This window comes from Pristiophorus japonicus, chromosome 3, assembly GCF_044704955.1.
Source record: "Pristiophorus japonicus isolate sPriJap1 chromosome 3, sPriJap1.hap1, whole genome shotgun sequence".
NCBI lineage: Eukaryota > Metazoa > Chordata > Chondrichthyes > Pristiophoridae > Pristiophorus > Pristiophorus japonicus.
This window is the reverse complement of record NC_091979.1, coordinates 327,129,097-327,145,622: the sequence shown is the minus strand read 5'-3', so window position 1 is coordinate 327,145,622 and position 16,526 is coordinate 327,129,097. Positions and strand designations below refer to the sequence as shown.

The following is a 16,526-nucleotide window of genomic DNA, read 5'->3' as shown; positions in this document are numbered from 1 at the left end:
GAAAGGGAATTCACATCAACTGGTATGACATTGAGAAGTGTAGAGGAACAAAGGTAACTGGGATTGCTTGTCCACAGATCCCTGAAGGTAGCTGGCCAGTTGGAAAAGTTGGTTAAGAAGTCATATGGAATGGTTGCATTTATTGGCAGAAGCAAGGAAGAGAACAGCAAGTGGGTTATGCTAGAACTGTATAAAATTCTGGTTAGGCCACAGCTGGAGTACTGCGTGCAGTTCTGTTCACCGCATTGATGGAAGAACGTGAATACGCTGGAGAGGGTACAGAGGAGATTTACGTAGATGTTGCCGGGAGTGGAGCAACTTTACTATGAGGACAGATTGGATAGGATGGGTTTGTTTTCCTTGGAACAGAGGAGGCTGATGGGCGACAGCATTGAGGTGTATAAAAATAGGAGGGGCCTAGATATTGTTGATTAAAAGGGTCTATTTCACATAGTGGAGTGGTCAACAACCAGGCTGCATAATTTAAAAGTAATTAGTGTAAGGGTTAAAGGGGATTTGAAGTGAACATTCTGCATGCAGATATTTGTGGGGGTCTCAAACTCACTGCCTGAAAGTGTGGTGCAGGCAGAAACCCTCACCACATTTAACCAGTTCTTAGATGTGCACATGAAATGCAATAAGGTGCAGGGGTACACATCTAAAACTGGGCATTTGTTGGCCGGTGCAGATACGATGGGCGTAAATGACTCCTTCCATGCTGTAAACCTCTATGATGAAATAATTATCGGTTAGGATTACTTTCATGATGCAAAACGTGGCAATCAGATAATTAATGCTGTTTCCAGTGAAGAAGTGTTCGTGCAAGCTGGGGCTCGAACTCAGGAAGCTGAGATGAAGCATCTTATGAGGCTGCTGTTCGGAGCACGGGGAGCGTTGTCTGGAACGGTGGGATTTTGCAGCCCAGTGAAGGGCGGTAAACCGCTGTTTGATGCTGCATTCTCCGCTTTCCGCCGGCAGCGGCTGATTGGAGAGTGTGGGAGCGGAAGTTAGGGCTTGTCCCGCCCTCACTCACTCTGGAGCTGAGGAAGAGCGATTAGTCGATGGGTTTGTTTGTGGCTTTAATTTTCTGTTGTGAAGCGTGGTGGCGTGGCAGGATTCTTTAATAATCTCTCACAGCTTACCTGAATGCACGGAATGTGCAGCTTTGAGATATGGTTTCTCCAGCGTCAGGGCTGGAAACGAGAGGGAGTGAGAGACACTGTGTAGAATTTGAGTGTGAACAGAACTGCAGAGAGAAATCAGCAAATGGAACAGCATCGTGAGACACTGCACTCTGTTAACATTGAACCACTAATATGAATGATTTAATTTTATCTTATCATTAATTGAACACGTTTGCATATTGTTTCCGCCCGGTTTCGAACCGGGGACCTTTCGCGTGTTAGGCGAACGTGATAACCACTACACTACGGAAACTCTGTGGCAGTAACATTGTTGGGAACATAACCAGAGCTTTAACCTCAACAGCTGGACTACACTTCTGGAGCTTGTGTCACGAGAATAGAATAACGGTGCGATATTTAGCAAGGTTGTGAGTGTGGCAGGAATTGATCCCGTGTTTCTCTGCCTTTATACATAGGAACAGGAGTGGCCATTCCTCAGCAATTGGTTAGAATCTGGAATACACTTCTCGAAAGGGCGGTGGAGTCAGACTCAATCTTATCTTTCAAAACGGCGTTGTATAAGTATCCGAATGAAAAAAATTGCACAGCTGTGGGTAAAAGACAGGGGAGTGAGACTTGTTGAGAGTTGGCATGGGCTCGACGGGCTGCATCCATTCCCTTATGCTTTGATTCTATAAGTTAGTGGCACATTTAATAGTGTGCATGTCAGCAGAATATTGAAAGGGACATGGATTCAGTCGGCACAACGTGAGGCATCTGATTCAGAAGATTCCGGTGCATGAAAATTCGGGTTTAATGACTTTAAAAGCATCATTTTTCTTTTGTGAAGATTCGGTCAGAAAAATGTTTGAAAAAGAATTTTTTGCTGAAAAGGGCTCAGCACTTCATATTCTTTTTGGCTGTTAGGGCCACACTTCTTTTCGATGGTATTCTTCCAGAATGTATATTTTCTTTGCTGTTTCACAATAACCAGTCCCTTGCACTATAGTCTATCTCACTGTTTCTAACGTCTCATGTACATGTTACCAGCAAGGAACATTTTGAAGCAGACTTCTAAAGCACAGTGTCCAAAATGGTTTATGGATTCAGAGGTAAAGTGCAGAGCACAGATAAGTTATTCAATTAAGGACTCTCCTTCAGTTATCATTTCTTTAGTTGTGCAAATGAAGATCATCAGTCAATTAATGATGTTTTCCCATGAAGGCAGGATAACATTTAATGATTATGCATTTTCTAAGTAAAAGCCCATGTGATTCAGGGCGAAGTGGCAAATTGGATCCAAATTTGGCTCAGAGGCAGGAAGCAAATGGTAATGTTTGATGGGTGTTTTTGTGACTGGAAGGATGTTTCCAGTGGGGTTCCACAGTTTTCAGTGCCAAAACCATTGCTTTTATGGTATTTATCAATGATCTAAACTTGAATATAGGTGTTATGATTACGAAGTTTTCAGTTGTTATTAAAATAGGCAGTGTGGTTGATAATGAAGAAGAAAGCTGGAGACTCCAGGAAGATATCAATCAACTGATAAGGGGGTAGAGCAGTGGCAAATTGAATTTAATCGAGAGATGTGAGAGATCGCGCATTTGTGGAGGGCTAACCAGGAAAGGGAATACACATCAAGTGGTATGATATTGAGAAGTGTAGAGGAACAAAGGTAACTGGGATTGCTTGTCCACAGATCCCTGAAGGAAGCTGGCCAGTTGGAAAAGTTGGTTAAGAAGTCATATGGAATGGTTGCATTTATTGGCAGAAGCAAGGAACAGAACAGCAAGTGGGTTATGCTAGAACTGTATAAAATTCTGGTAAGGCCACAGCTGGAGTACTGCGTGCAGTTCTGGTCACCGCATTGAAGGAAGAACGTGAATACGCTGGAGAGGGTACAGAGGAGATTTACGTAGATGTTGCCGGGAGTGGAGCAACTTTGCTATGAGGACAGATTGAATAGGATGGGTTTGTTTTCCTTGGAACAGAGGAAGCTGATGGGCGACAGCATTGAGGTGTATAAAAATAGGAGGGGCCTAGATATTGTTGATTAAAAGGGTCTATTTCACATAGTGGAGTGGTCAACAATCAGGCTGCATAATTTAAAAGTAATTAGTGTAAGGGTTAAAGGGGATTTGAAGTGAACATTCTGCATGCAGATGTCTGTGGGGGTCTCAAACTCACTGCCTGAAAGTGTGGTGCAGGCAGAAACCCTCACCACATTTAACCAGTTCTTAGATGTGCACATGAAATGCAATAAGGTGCAGGTGTACACAACTAAAACTGGGCATTTGTTGGCCGGTGCAGATACGATGGGCTTAAATGACTCCTTCCATGCTGTAAACCTCTATGATTATATAATTATCGGTTAGGATTACTTTCATGATGCAAAACGTGGCAATCAGATAATTAATGGTGTTTCCAGTGAAGAAGTGTTCGTGCAAGCTGGGGCTCGAACTCAGGAAGCTGAGATGAAGCATCTTATGAGGCTGCTGTTCGGTGTACGGGGAGCGTTGTCTCGAATGGTGGCATTTTGCAACCCAGTGAAGGGCGGTAAACCGCTGTTTGATGCTGCATTCTCCGCTTTCCGCCGGCAGCGGCTGATTGGAGAGTGTGGGAGCGGAAGTTAGGACTTGTCCCGCCCTCACTCACTCTGGAGCTGGGGAAGAGCGATTAGTCGATGGGTTTGTTTCTGGCTTTAATTTTCTGTTGTGAAGCGTGGTGGCGTGGCAGGATCCTTTAATAATCTCTCACAGCTGACCTGAATGCACGGAATGTGCAGCTTTGAGATATGGTTTCTCCAGCGTCAGGGCTGGAAACGGGAGGGAGTGAGAGACACTGTGTAGAATTTGAGTGTGAACAGAACTGTAGAGAGAAATCAGAAAATGGACCAGCATCGTGAGACACTGCACTCTGTTAATATTGAACCAATAATATGAATGATTTAATTTTATCTAATCATTAATTGAACACGTTTGCATAATGTTTCCGCCCGGTTTCGAACCGGGGATCTTTCACGTGTGAGGCGAACGTGATAACCACTACACTACGGAAACGCTGTGCCAGTAACATTGTTGGGAACATAACCAGAGCTTTAACCTCAACAGCTGCACTGCGCTTCTGGAGCTTGTGTCACGAGAATAGAATGACGGTGCTATATTTAGCAAGGTTGTGAGTGAGGCAGGAATTGATCCCGTGTTTCTCTGCCTTGAAACATAGGAACAGGAGTGGCCATTCCTCAGCAAGTGGTTAGAATCTGGAATACACTGCTCTAAAGGGCGGTGGAGTCAGACTCAATCTTATCTTTCAAAACGGAGCTGGATAAGTATCCGAATGAAAAAAATTGCACAGCTGTGGGTAAATGACAGGGGAGTGAGACTTGTTGAGAGTTGGCATGGGCTCGACGGGCTGCAACCATTCCCTTATTCTTTGATTCTATAAGTTAGTGGCACAGTTAATAGTGTGCATGTCAGCAGAATATTGAAAGGAACATGGATTCAGTCGGCACAACGAGAGGCATCTGATTCAGAAGATTCGGGTGCACGAAAATTCGGGTTTAATGACTTTAAAAGCATAATTTTTGTTTTGTGAAGATTCGGTCGGAGAAATGTTTGGGAAAATAATTTTTTGCTGCAAAGGGCTCAGCACTTCATCTTCTTTTTGGCTGTTCGGGCCACACTGCTTTTCGATGGTATTCTTCCAGAATGTATATTTCCTTTGCTGTTTCACAATAACCAGTCCCTTGCACTGCAGTCTATCTCACTGTTTCCAACGTCTCATGTACATGTTTCCAGCAATGAACATTTTGAAGCAGACTTCTAAAGCACAGTGTCCAAAATGGTTTATGGATTCAGAGGTAAAGTGCAGAGCACAGCTAAGTTATTCAATTAAGGACTCTCCTTCAGTTAACTTTTCTTTAGTTGTGCAAATGAAGATCATCAGTCAATTAATGATGTTTTCCCATGAAGGCAGGATAACATTTAATGATTATGCATTTTCTAAGTAAAAGCCCATGTGATTGAGGGCGAAGTGGCAAATTGGATCCAAATTTGGCTCAGAGGCAGGAAGCAAAGGGTAATGTTTGATGGGTGTTTTTGTGACTGGAAGGATGTTTCCAGTGGGGTTCCACAGTTTTCAGTGCCAGATCCATTGCTTTTTATGGTATTTATCAATGAACTAAACTTGAATATAGGTGTTATGATTACGAAGTTTTCACGTGTTATTAAAATAGGCAGTGTGATTGATAATGAAGAAGAAAGCTGGAGACTCCAGGAAGAAATCAATTAACTGATAAGGAAGTAGAGCAGTGGCAAATGGAATTTAATCCAGAGATGTGAGAAATCGCGCATTTGTGGAGGGCGAACAAGGAAAGGGAATACACATCAACTGGTATGACATTGAGAAGTGTAGAGGAACAAAGGTAACTGGGATTGCTTGTCCACAGATCCCTGAAGGTAGCTGGTCAGTTGGAAAAGTTGGTTAAGAAGTCATATGGAATGGTTGCATTTATTGGCAGAAGCAAGGAACAGAACAGCAAGTGGGTTTTGCTAGAACTGTATAAAATTCTGGTTAGGCCACAGCTGGAGTACTGCGTGCAGTTCTAGTCACCGCATTGAAGGAAGGACGTGAATACGCTGGAGAGGGTACAGAGGAGATTTACGTAGATGTTGCCGGGAGTAGAGCAACTTTGCTATGAGGACAGATTGGATAGGATGGGTTTGTTTTCCTTGGAACAGAGGAGGCTGATGGGCGACAGCATTAAGGTGTATATAAAAAGGAGGGGCCTAGATATTGTTGATTAACAGGGTCTATTTCACATAGTGGAGTGGTCAACAACCAGGCTGCATAATTTAAAAGTAATTAGTGTAAGGGTTAAAGGGGATTTGAAGTGAACATTCTGCATGCAGATGTTTGTGGGGGTCTCAAACTCACTGCCTGAAAGTGTGGTGCAGGCAGAAACCCTCACCACATTTAACAAGTTCTGAGATGTGCACATGAAATGCAATAAGGTGCAGGGGGACACATCTAAAACTGGACATTTGTTGGCCGGTGCAGATACGATGGGCTTAAATGACTCCTTCCATGCTGTAAACCTCTATGATTATATAATTATCGGTTAGGATTACTTTCATGATGCAAAACGTGGCAATCAGATAATTAATGGTGTTTCCAGTGAAGAAGTGTTCGTGCAAGCTGGGGCTCGAAGTCAGGAAGCTGAGATGAAGCATCTTATGAGGCTGCTGTTCGGTGTACGGGGAGCGTTGTCTCGAACGGTGGCATTTTGCAGCCCAGTGAAGGGCGGTAAACCGCTGTTTGATGCTGCATTCTCCGCTTTCCGCCGGCAGCGGCTGATTGGAGAGTGTGGGAGCGGAAGTTAGGGCTTGTCCCGCCCTCACTCACTCTGGAGCTGGGGAAGAGCGATTATTCGATGGGTTCGTTTGTGGCTTTAATTTTCTGCTGTGAAGCGTGGTGGCGTGGCAGGATCCTTTAATAATCTCTCACAGCTGACCTGAATGCACGGAATGTGCAGCTTTGAGATATTGTTTCTCCAGCGTCAGGGCTGGAAACGGGAGGGAGTGAGAGACACTGTGTAGAATTTGAGTGTGAACAGAACTGCAGAGAGAAATCAGAAAATGGACCAGCATCGTGAGACACTGCACTCTGTTAATATTGAACCACTAATATGAATGATTTAATTTTATCTAATCATTAATTGAACACGTTTGCATAATGTTTCCGCCCAGTTTCAAACCGGGGATCTTTCGCGAGTGAGGCGAACGTGATAACCACTACACTACGGAAACGCTGTGCCAGTAACATTGTTGGGAATATAACCAGAGCTTTAACCTCAACAGCTGGACTACGCTTCTGGAGCTTGTGTCACGAGAATAGAATGACGGTGCTATATTTAGCAAGGTTGTGAGTGAGGCAGGAATTGATCCCGTGTTTTTCTGCCTTTATACATAGGAACAGGAGTGGCCATTCCTCAGCAAGTGGTTAGAATCTGGAATACACTGCTCTAAAGGGCGGGAATGTCAGACTCAATCTTATCTTTCAAAACGGAGTTGGATCAGTATCCGAATGAAAAAAAGTTGCACAGCTGTGGGTAAATGACAGGGGAGTGAGACTTGTTGAGAGATGGCATGGGCTCGACGGGCTGCAACCATTCCCTTATTCTTTGATTCTATAAGTTAGTGGCACATTTAATAGTGTGCATGTCAGCAGAATATTGAAAGGGACATGGATTCAGTCGGCACAACGAGAGGCATCTGATTCAGAAGATTCGGGTGCACGAAAATTCGGGTTTAATGACTTTAAAAGCATAATTTTTGTTTTGTGAAGATTCGGTCAGAGAAATGTTTGGGAAAATAAGTTTTTCCTGAGAAGGACTCAGCACTTCATCTTCTTTTTGGCTGTTAGGGCCACAGTTCTTTTCGATGTTATTTTTCCAGAATGCATATTTTCTTTGCTGTTTCACAATAAGCAGTCCCTTGCACTACAGTCTATCTCACTGTTTCCAACGTCTCATGTACATGTTACCAGCAATGAACATTTTGAAGCAGACTTCTAAAGCACAGTGTCCAAAATGGTTTATGGATTCAGAGGTAAAGTGCAGAGCACAGCTAAGTTATTCAATTAAGGACTCTCCTTCAGTTAACATTTCTTTAGTTGTGCAAATGAAGATCATCAGTCAATAAATGATGTTTTCCCATGAAGGCAGGATAACATTTAATGATTATGCATTTTCTAAGTAAAAGCCCATGTGATTCAGGGCGAAGTGGCAAATTGGATCCAAATTTGGCTCAGAGGCAGGAAGCAAAGGGCAATGTTTGATGGGTGTTTTTGTGACTGGAAGGATGTTTCCAGTGGGGTTCCACAGTTTTCAGTGCCAGATCCATTGCTTTTTATGCTATTTATCAATGAACTAAACTTGAATATAGGTGTTATGATTACGAAGTTTTCAGGTGTTATTAAAATAGGCAGTGTGATTGATAATGAAGAAGAAAGCTGGAGACTCCAGGAAGATATCAATCAACTGATCAGGGGGTAGAGCAGTGGCAAATGGAATTTAATCCAGAGATGTGAGAGATCGTGCATTTGTGGAGGGCTAACAAGGAAAGGGAATACACATCAACTGGTATGAAATTGAGAAGTGTAGAGGAACAAAGGTAACTGGGATTGCTTGTCCACAGATCCCTGAAGGTAGCTGGTCAGTTGGAAAAGTTGGTTAAGAAGTCATATGGAATGGTTGCATTTATTGGCAGAAGCAAGGAACAGAACAGCAAGTGGGTTTTGCTAGAACTGTATACAATTCTGGTTAGGCCACAGCTGGAGTACTGCGTGCAGTTCTAGTCACCGCATTGAAGGAAGGACGTGAATACGCTGGAGAGGGTACAGAGGAGATTTACGTAGATGTTGCCGGGAGTGGAGCAACTTTGCTCTGAGGACAGATTGGATGGGATGGGTTTGTTTTCCTTGGAACAGAGGAGGCTGATGGGCGACAGCATTAAGGTGTAAATAAAAAGGAGGGGCCTAGATATTGTTGATTAAAAGGGTCTATTTCACATAGTGGAGTGGTCAACAACCAGGCTGCATAATTTAAAAGAAATTAGTGTAAGGGTTAAAGGGGATTTGAAGTGAACATTCTGCATGCAGATGTTTGTGGGGGTCTCAAACTCACGGCCTGAAAGTGTGGTGCAGGCAGAAACCCTCACCACATTTAACAAGTTCTGAGATGTGCACATGAAATGCAATAAGGTGCAGGGGGACACACCTAAAACTGGACATTTGTTGGCCGGTGCAGATACGATGGGCTTAAATGACTCCTTCCATGCTGTAAACCTCTATGATTATATAATTATCAGTAAGGATTACTTTCATGATGCAAAACGTGGCAATCAGATAATTAATGGTGTTTCCAGTGAAGAAGTGTTCGTGCAAGCTGGGGCTCGAAGTCAGGAAGCTGAGATGAAGCATCTTATGAGGCTGCTGTTCGGTGTACGGTGAGCGTTGTCTCGAACGGTGGCATTTTGCAGCCCAGTGAAGGGCGGTAAACCGCTGTTTGATGCTGCATTCTCCGCTTTCCGCCGGCAGCCGCTGATTGGAGAGTGTGGGAGCGGAAGTTTGGGCTTGTCCCGCCCTCACTCACTCTGGAGCTGGGGAAGAGCGATTATTCGATGGGTTTGTTTGTGGCTTTAATTTTCTGTTGTGAAGCGTGGTGGCGTGGCAGGATCCTTTAATAATCTCTCACAGCTGACCTGAATGCACGGAATGTGCAGCTTTGAGATATTGTTTCTCCAGCGTCAGGGCTGGAAACGGGAGGGAGTGAGAGACACTGTGTAGAATTTGAGTGTGAACAGAACTGTAGAGAGAAATCAGAAAATGGACCAGCATCGTGAGACACTGCACTCTGTTAATATTGAACCAATAATATGAATGATTTAATTTTATCTAATCATTAATTGAACACGTTTGCATAATGTTTCCGCCCGGTTTCGAATCGGGGATCTTTCGCGTGTGAGGCGAACGTGATAACCACTACACTACGGAAACGCTGTGCCAGTAACATTGTTGGGAATATAACCAGAGCTTTAACCTCAACAGCTGGACTACGCTTCTGGAGCTTGTGTCACGAGAATAGAATGACGGTGCTATATTTAGCAAGGTTGTGAGTGAGGCAGGAATTGATCCCGTGTTTTTCTGCCTTTATACATAGGAACAGGAGTGGCCATTCCTCAGCAAGTGGTTAGAATCTGGAATACACTGCTCTAAAGGGCGGGAATGTCAGACTCAATCTTATCTTTCAAAACGGAGTTGGATCAGTATCCGAATGAAAAAAAGTTGCACAGCTGTGGGTAAATGACAGGGGAGTGAGACTTGTTGAGAGATGGCATGGGCTCGACGGGCTGCAACCATTCCCTTATTCTTTGATTCTATAAGTTAGTAGCACATTTAATAGTGTGCATGTCAGCAGAATATTGAAAGGGACATGGATTCAGTCGGCACAACGAGAGGCATCTGATTCAGAAGATTCGGGTGCACGAAAATTCGGGTTTAATGACTTTAAAAGCATAATTTTTGTTTTGTGAAGATTCGGTCAGAGAAATGTTTGGGAAAAGAAGTTTTTCCTGAGAAGGACTCAGCACTTCATCTTCTTTTTGGCTGTTAGGGCCACACTTCTTTTCGATGTTATTTTTCCAGAATGCATATTTTCTTTGCTGTTTCACAATAAGCAGTCCCTTGCACTACAGTCTATCTCACTGTTTCCAACGTCTCATGTACATGTTACCAGCAATGAACATTTTGAAGCAGACTTCTAAAGCACAGTGTCCAAAATGGTTTATGGATTCAGAGGTAAAGTGCAGAGCACAGCTAAGTTATTCAATTAAGGACTCTCCTTCAGTTAACATTTCTTTAGTTGTGCAAATGAAGATCATCAGTCAATAAATGATGTTTTCCCATGAAGCAGGATAACATTTAATGATTATGCATTTTCTAAGTAAAAGCCCATGTGATTCAGGGCGAAGTGGCAAATTGGATCCAAATTTGGCTCAGAGGCAGGAAGCAAAGGGTAATGTTTGATGGGTGTTTTTGTGACTGGAAGGATGTTTCCAGTGGGGTTCCACAGTTTTCAGTGCCAGATCCATTGCTTTTTATGCTATTTATCAATGAACTAAACTTTAATATAGGTGTTATGATTACGAAGTTTTCAGGTGTTATTAAAATAGGCAGTGTGATTGATAATGAAGAAGAAAGCTGGAGACTCCAGGAAGATATCAATCAACTGATCAGGGGGTAGAGCAGTGGCAAATGGAATTTAATCCAGAGATGTGAGAGATCGCGCATTTGTGGAGGGCTAACAAGGAAAGGGAATACACATCAACTGGTATGACATTGAGAAGTGTAGAGGAACAAAGGTAACTGGGATTGCTTGTCCACAGATCCCTGAAGGTAGCTGGTCAGGTGGAAAAGTTGGTTAAGAAGTCATATGGAATGGTTGCATTTATTGGCAGAAGCAAGGAACAGAACAGCAAGTGGGTTTTGCTAGAACTGTATAAAATTCTGGTTAGGCCACAGCTGGAGTACTGCGTGCAGTTCTAGTCACCGCATTGAAGGAAGGACGTGAATACGCTGGAGAGGGTACAGAGGAGATTTACGTAGATGTTGCCGGGAGTAGAGCAACTTTGCTATGAGGACAGATTGGATAGGATCGGTTTGTTTTCCTTGGAACAGAGGAGGCTGATGGGCGACAGCATTAAGGTGTATATAAAAAGGAGGGGCCTAGATATTGTTGATTAACAGGGTCTATTTCACATAGTGGAGTGGTCAACAACCAGGCTGCATAATTTAAAAGTAATTAGTTTAAGGGTTAAAGGGGATTTGAAGTGAACATTCTGCATGCAGATGTTTGTGGGGGTCTCAAACTCACTGCCTGAAAGTGTGGTGCAGGCAGAAACCCTCACCACATTTAACAAGTACTGAGATGTGCACATGAAATGCAATAAGGTGCAGGGGGACACATCTAAAACTGGACATTTGTTGGCCGGTGCAGATACGATGGGCTTAAATGACTCCTTCCATGCTGTAAACCTCTATGATTATATAATTATCGGTTAGGATTACTTTCATGATGCAAAACGTGGCAATCAGATAATTAATGGTGTTTCCAGTGAAGAAGTGTTCGTGCAAGCTGGGGCTCGAACTCAGGAAGCTGAGATGAAGCATCTTATGAGGCTGCTGTTTGGTGTACGGGGAGCGTTGTCTCGAACGGTGGCATTTTGCAGCCCAGTGAAGGGCGGTAAACCGCTGTTTGATGCTGCATTCTCCGCTTTCCGCCGACAGCGGCTGATTGGAGAGTGTGAGAGCGGAAGTTAGGGCTTGTCCCGCCCTCACTCACTCTGGAGCTGGGGAAGAGCGATTAGTCGATGGGTTTGTTTGTGGCTTTAATTTTCTGTTGTGAAGCGTGGTGGCGTGGCAGGATCCTTTAATAATCTCTCACAGCTGACCTGAATGCACGGAATGTGCAGCTTTGAGATATGGTTTCTCCAGCGTCAGGGCTGGAGAATTTGAGTGTGAACAGAACTGCAGAGAGAAATCAGCAAATGGACCAGCATCGTGAGACACTGCACTCTGTTAATATTGAAGCACTAATATGAATGATTTAATTTTATCTAATCATTACTTGAACACGTTTGCATAATGTTTCCGCCCGGTTTCAAACCGGGGACCTTTCGCGTGTGAGGCAAACTTAATAACCACTACACTACGGAAACGCTGTGCCAGTAACGTTGTTGGGAACATAACCAGAGCTTTAACCTCAACAGCTGGACTACACTTCTGGAGCTTGTGTCACGAGAATAGAATGACGGTGCTGTATTTCGCAAGGTTGTGAGTGAGGCAGGAATTGATCCCGTGTTTCTCTGCCTTTATACATAGGAACAGGAGTGGCCATTCCTGAGCAAGTGGTTAGAATCTGGAATACACTGCTCTAAAGGGCGGTGGAGTAAGACTCAATCTTATCTTTCAAAACGGAGTTGGATAAGTATCCGAATGAAAAAAATTGCACAGCTGTGGATAAATGACAGGGGAGTGAGACTTGTTGAGAGTTGGCATGGGCTCGACGGGCTGCAACCATTCCCTTATTCTTTGATTCTATAAGTTAGTGGCACATTTAATACTGTTCATGTCAGCAGAATATTGAAAGGCACATCGATTCAGTCGGCACAACGAGAGGCATCTGATTCAGAAGATTCGGATGCACGACAATTCGGGTTTAATGACTTTAAAAGCATCATTTTTGTTTTGTGAAGATTCGGTCAGTGAAATGTTAGGGAAAATAATTTTTTGCTGAAAAGGGCTCAGCACTTCATCTTCTTTTTGGCTGCTTGGGTCACACTTCTTTTCGATGGTATTCTTCCAGAATGTATATTTTCTTTGCTGTTTCACAATAACTAGTCCATTGCACTACAGTCTATCTCACTGTTTCCAACGTCTCATGTGCATGTTACAAGCAATGAACATTTTGAAGCAGACTTCTAAAGCACAGTGTCCAAAATGGTTCATGGCTTCAGAGGTAAAGTGCAGAGCACAGATAAGTTATTCAATTAAGGACTCTCCTTCAGTTAACATTTCTTTAGTTGTGCAAATGAAGATCATCAGTCAATTAATGATGTTTTCCCATGAAGGCAGGATAACATTTAATGATTATGCATTTTCTAAGTAAAAGCCCATGTGATTCAGGGCGAAGTGGCATATTAGATCCAAATTTGGGTGTTTTTGTGACTGGAAGGATGTTTCCAGTGGGGTTCCGCAGTTTTCAGTGCCAGATCCATTGTTTTTTATGGTATTTATCAATGATCTAAACTTGAATATAGGTGTTATGATTACGAAGTTTTCAGGTGTTATTAAAATAGGCAGTGTGGTTGATAATGAAGAAGAAAGCTGGAGACTCCAGGAAGATATCAATCAACTGATAAGGAGGTAGAGCAGTGGCAAATGGAATTTAATCCAGAGATGTGAGAGATCGCGCATTTGTGGAGGGCTAACAAGGAAAGGGAATACACATCAACTGGTATGACATTGAGAAGTGTAGAGGAACAAAGGTAACTGGGATTGCTTGTCCACACATCCCTGAAGGTAGCTGGCCAGTTGGAAAAGTTGGTTAAGAAGTCATATGGAATGGTTGCATTTATTGGCAGAAGCAAGGAACAGAACAGCAAGTGGGTTATGCTAGAACTGTATAAAATTCTGGTTAGGCCACAGCTGGAGTACTGCGTGCAGTTCTAGTCACCGCATTGAAGAAAGGACGTGAATACGCTGGAGAGGGTACAGAGGAGATTTACGTACATGTTGCCGGGAGTGGAGCAACTTTGCTATGAGGACAGATTGGATAGGATAGGTTTGTTTTCCTTGGAACAGAGGAGGCTGATGGGCGACAGCATTGAGGTGTATAAAAATAGGAGGGGCCTAGATATTGTTGATTAAAAGTGTCTATTTCACATAGTGGAGTGGTCAACAACCAGGCTGCATAATTTAAAAGTAATTAGTGTTAGGGTTAAAGGGGATTTGAAGTGAACATTCTGCATGCAGATGTTTGTGGGGGTCTCAAACTCACTGCCTGAAAGTGTGGTGCAGGCAGAAACCCTCACCACATTTAACAAGTTCTTAGATGTGCACATGAAATGCAATAAGGTACAGAGGTACACACCTAAAACTGAGCATTTGTTGGCCGGTGCAGATACGATGGGCTTAAATGACTGCTTCCATGCTGTAAACCTCGATGATTATATAATTATCGGTTAGGATTACTTTCATGACGCAAAACGTGGCAATCAGATAATTAATGGTGTTTCCAGTGAAGAAGTGTTCGTGCAAGCTGGGGCTCGAACTCAGGAAGCTGAAATGAAGCATCTTTTCAGGCTGCTGTTTGGTGTACGGGGAGCGTTGTCTCGAACGGTGGCATTTTGCAGCCCAGTGAAGGGCGGTAAACCGCTGTTTGATGCTGCATTCTCCGCTTTCCGCCGGCAGCGGCTGATTGGAGAGTGTGGGAGCGGAAGTTAGGGCTTGTCCCGCCCTCACTCACTCTGGAGCTGGGGAAGAGCGATGAGTCGATGAGTTTGCTTGTCGCTTTAATTTTCTGTTGTGAAGCGTGGTGGCGTGGCAGGATCCTTTAATAATCTCTCACAGCTGACCTGAATGCACGGAATGTGCAGCTTTGAGATATGGTTTCTCCAGCATCAGGGCTGGAAACGGGAGGGAGTGAGAGACACTGTGTCGAATTTGAGTGTGGACAGAACTGCAGAGAGAAATCAGCAAATGGAACAACATCGTGAGACACTGCACTCTGTTAATATTGAATCACGAATATGAATGATTTAATTTTATCTAATCATTAATTGAACACGTTTGCATAATGTTTCCGCCCGGTTTCGAAACGGGGACCTTTCGCGTGTGAGGCGAACGTGATAACCACTACACTATGGAAACGCTGTGCCAGTAACGTTGTTGGGAACATAACCAGATCTTTAACCTCAACAGCTGGACTACACTTCTGGAGCTTGTGTCACGAGAATAGAATGACGGTGCTATATTTCGCAAGGTTGTGAGTGAGGCAGGAATTGATCCCGTGTTTCTCTGCCTTTATACATAGGAACAGGAGTGGCCATTCCTCAGCAAGTGTTTAGAATCTGGAATACACTGCTCTAAAGGGCGGTGGAGTCAGACTCAATCTTATCTTTCAAAACGGAGTTGGATAAGTATCCGAATGAAAAAAATTGCACAGCTGTGGGAAAATGACAGGGGAGTGAGACTTGTTGAGAGTTGGCATGGGCTCGACGGGCTGCAACCATTACCTTATTCTTTGATTCTATAAGTTAGTGGCACATTTAATAGTGTGCATGTCAGCAGAATATTGAAAGGCACATGGATTCAGTCGGCACAACGAGAGGCATCTGATTCAGAAGATTCGGGTGCACTACAATTCGGGTTTAATGACTTTAAAAGCATCATTTTTGTTTTGTGAAGTTTCGGTCAGAGAAATGTTTGGGCAAAGATTCTTTTGCTGAAAAGGGCTCAGCACTTCATCTTCTTTTTGGCTGTTAGGGCCACACTTCTTTTCGATGGTATTCTTCCAGAATGTATATTTTCTTTGCTGTTTCACAATAACCAGTCCCTTGCACTACAGTCTATCTCACTGTTTCCAACGTCCCATGTACATGTTACCAGCAAGGAACATTTTGAAGCAGACTTCTAAAGCACAGTGTCCAAAATGGTTTATGGATTCAGAGGTAAAGTGCAGAGCACAGATAAGTTATTCCATTAAGGACTCTCCTTCAGTTAACATTTCTTTAGTTGTGCAAATGAAGATCATCAGTCAGTTAATGATGTTTTCCCATGAAGGCAGGATAACATTTAATGATTATGCATTTTCTAAGTAAAAGCCCATGTGATTCAGGGCACAGTGGCAAATTGGATCCAAATTTGGCTCAGAGGCAGGAAGCAAACGGTAATGTTTGATGGGTGTTTTTGTGACTGGAAGGATGTTTCTAGTGGGGTTCCACAGTTTTTAGTGCCAGATCCATTGCTTTTTATGGTATTTATCAATGATCTAAACTTGAATATCGGTGTTATGATTACGAAGTTTTCAGGTGTTATTAAAATAGGCAGTGTGGTTGATAATGAAGAAGAAAGCTGGAGACTCCAGGAAGATATCAATCAACTGATAAGGGGGTAGATCAGTGGCAAATGGAATTTAATCCAGAGATGTGAGAGATCGCTCATTTGTGGAGGGCTAACAAGGAAAGGGAATACACATCAACTGGTATGACATTGAGAAGTGTAGAGGAACAAAGGCAACTGGGATTGCTTGTCCACAGATCCCTGAAGGTAGCTGGCGAGTTG

General features: G+C 43.3%; 5 non-coding genes across 5 annotated transcripts; all 5 read right to left on the bottom strand.

Moving 5' to 3' along the window:
• Positions 1-1,364: 1,364 nt before the first annotated feature.
• On the bottom strand, positions 1,365-1,437 carry trnav-aac (transfer RNA valine (anticodon AAC)). Its single transcript has one exon. It is a non-coding gene; the product is annotated as a tRNA-Val (tRNA).
• Positions 1,438-4,110: 2,673 nt separating this feature from the next.
• trnav-cac (transfer RNA valine (anticodon CAC)) lies at positions 4,111-4,183 on the bottom strand. Its single transcript has one exon. It is a non-coding gene; the product is annotated as a tRNA-Val (tRNA).
• Positions 4,184-6,858: 2,675 nt separating this feature from the next.
• Positions 6,859-6,931, bottom strand: trnav-cac (transfer RNA valine (anticodon CAC)). Its single transcript has one exon. It is a non-coding gene; the product is annotated as a tRNA-Val (tRNA).
• A 2,676-nt stretch (positions 6,932-9,607) lies between these two features.
• On the bottom strand, positions 9,608-9,680 carry trnav-cac (transfer RNA valine (anticodon CAC)). The gene has a single exon. It is a non-coding gene; the product is annotated as a tRNA-Val (tRNA).
• Positions 9,681-15,040: 5,360 nt separating this feature from the next.
• Positions 15,041-15,113, bottom strand: trnav-cac (transfer RNA valine (anticodon CAC)). Its single transcript has one exon. It is a non-coding gene; the product is annotated as a tRNA-Val (tRNA).
• Positions 15,114-16,526: the final 1,413 nt, after the last annotated feature.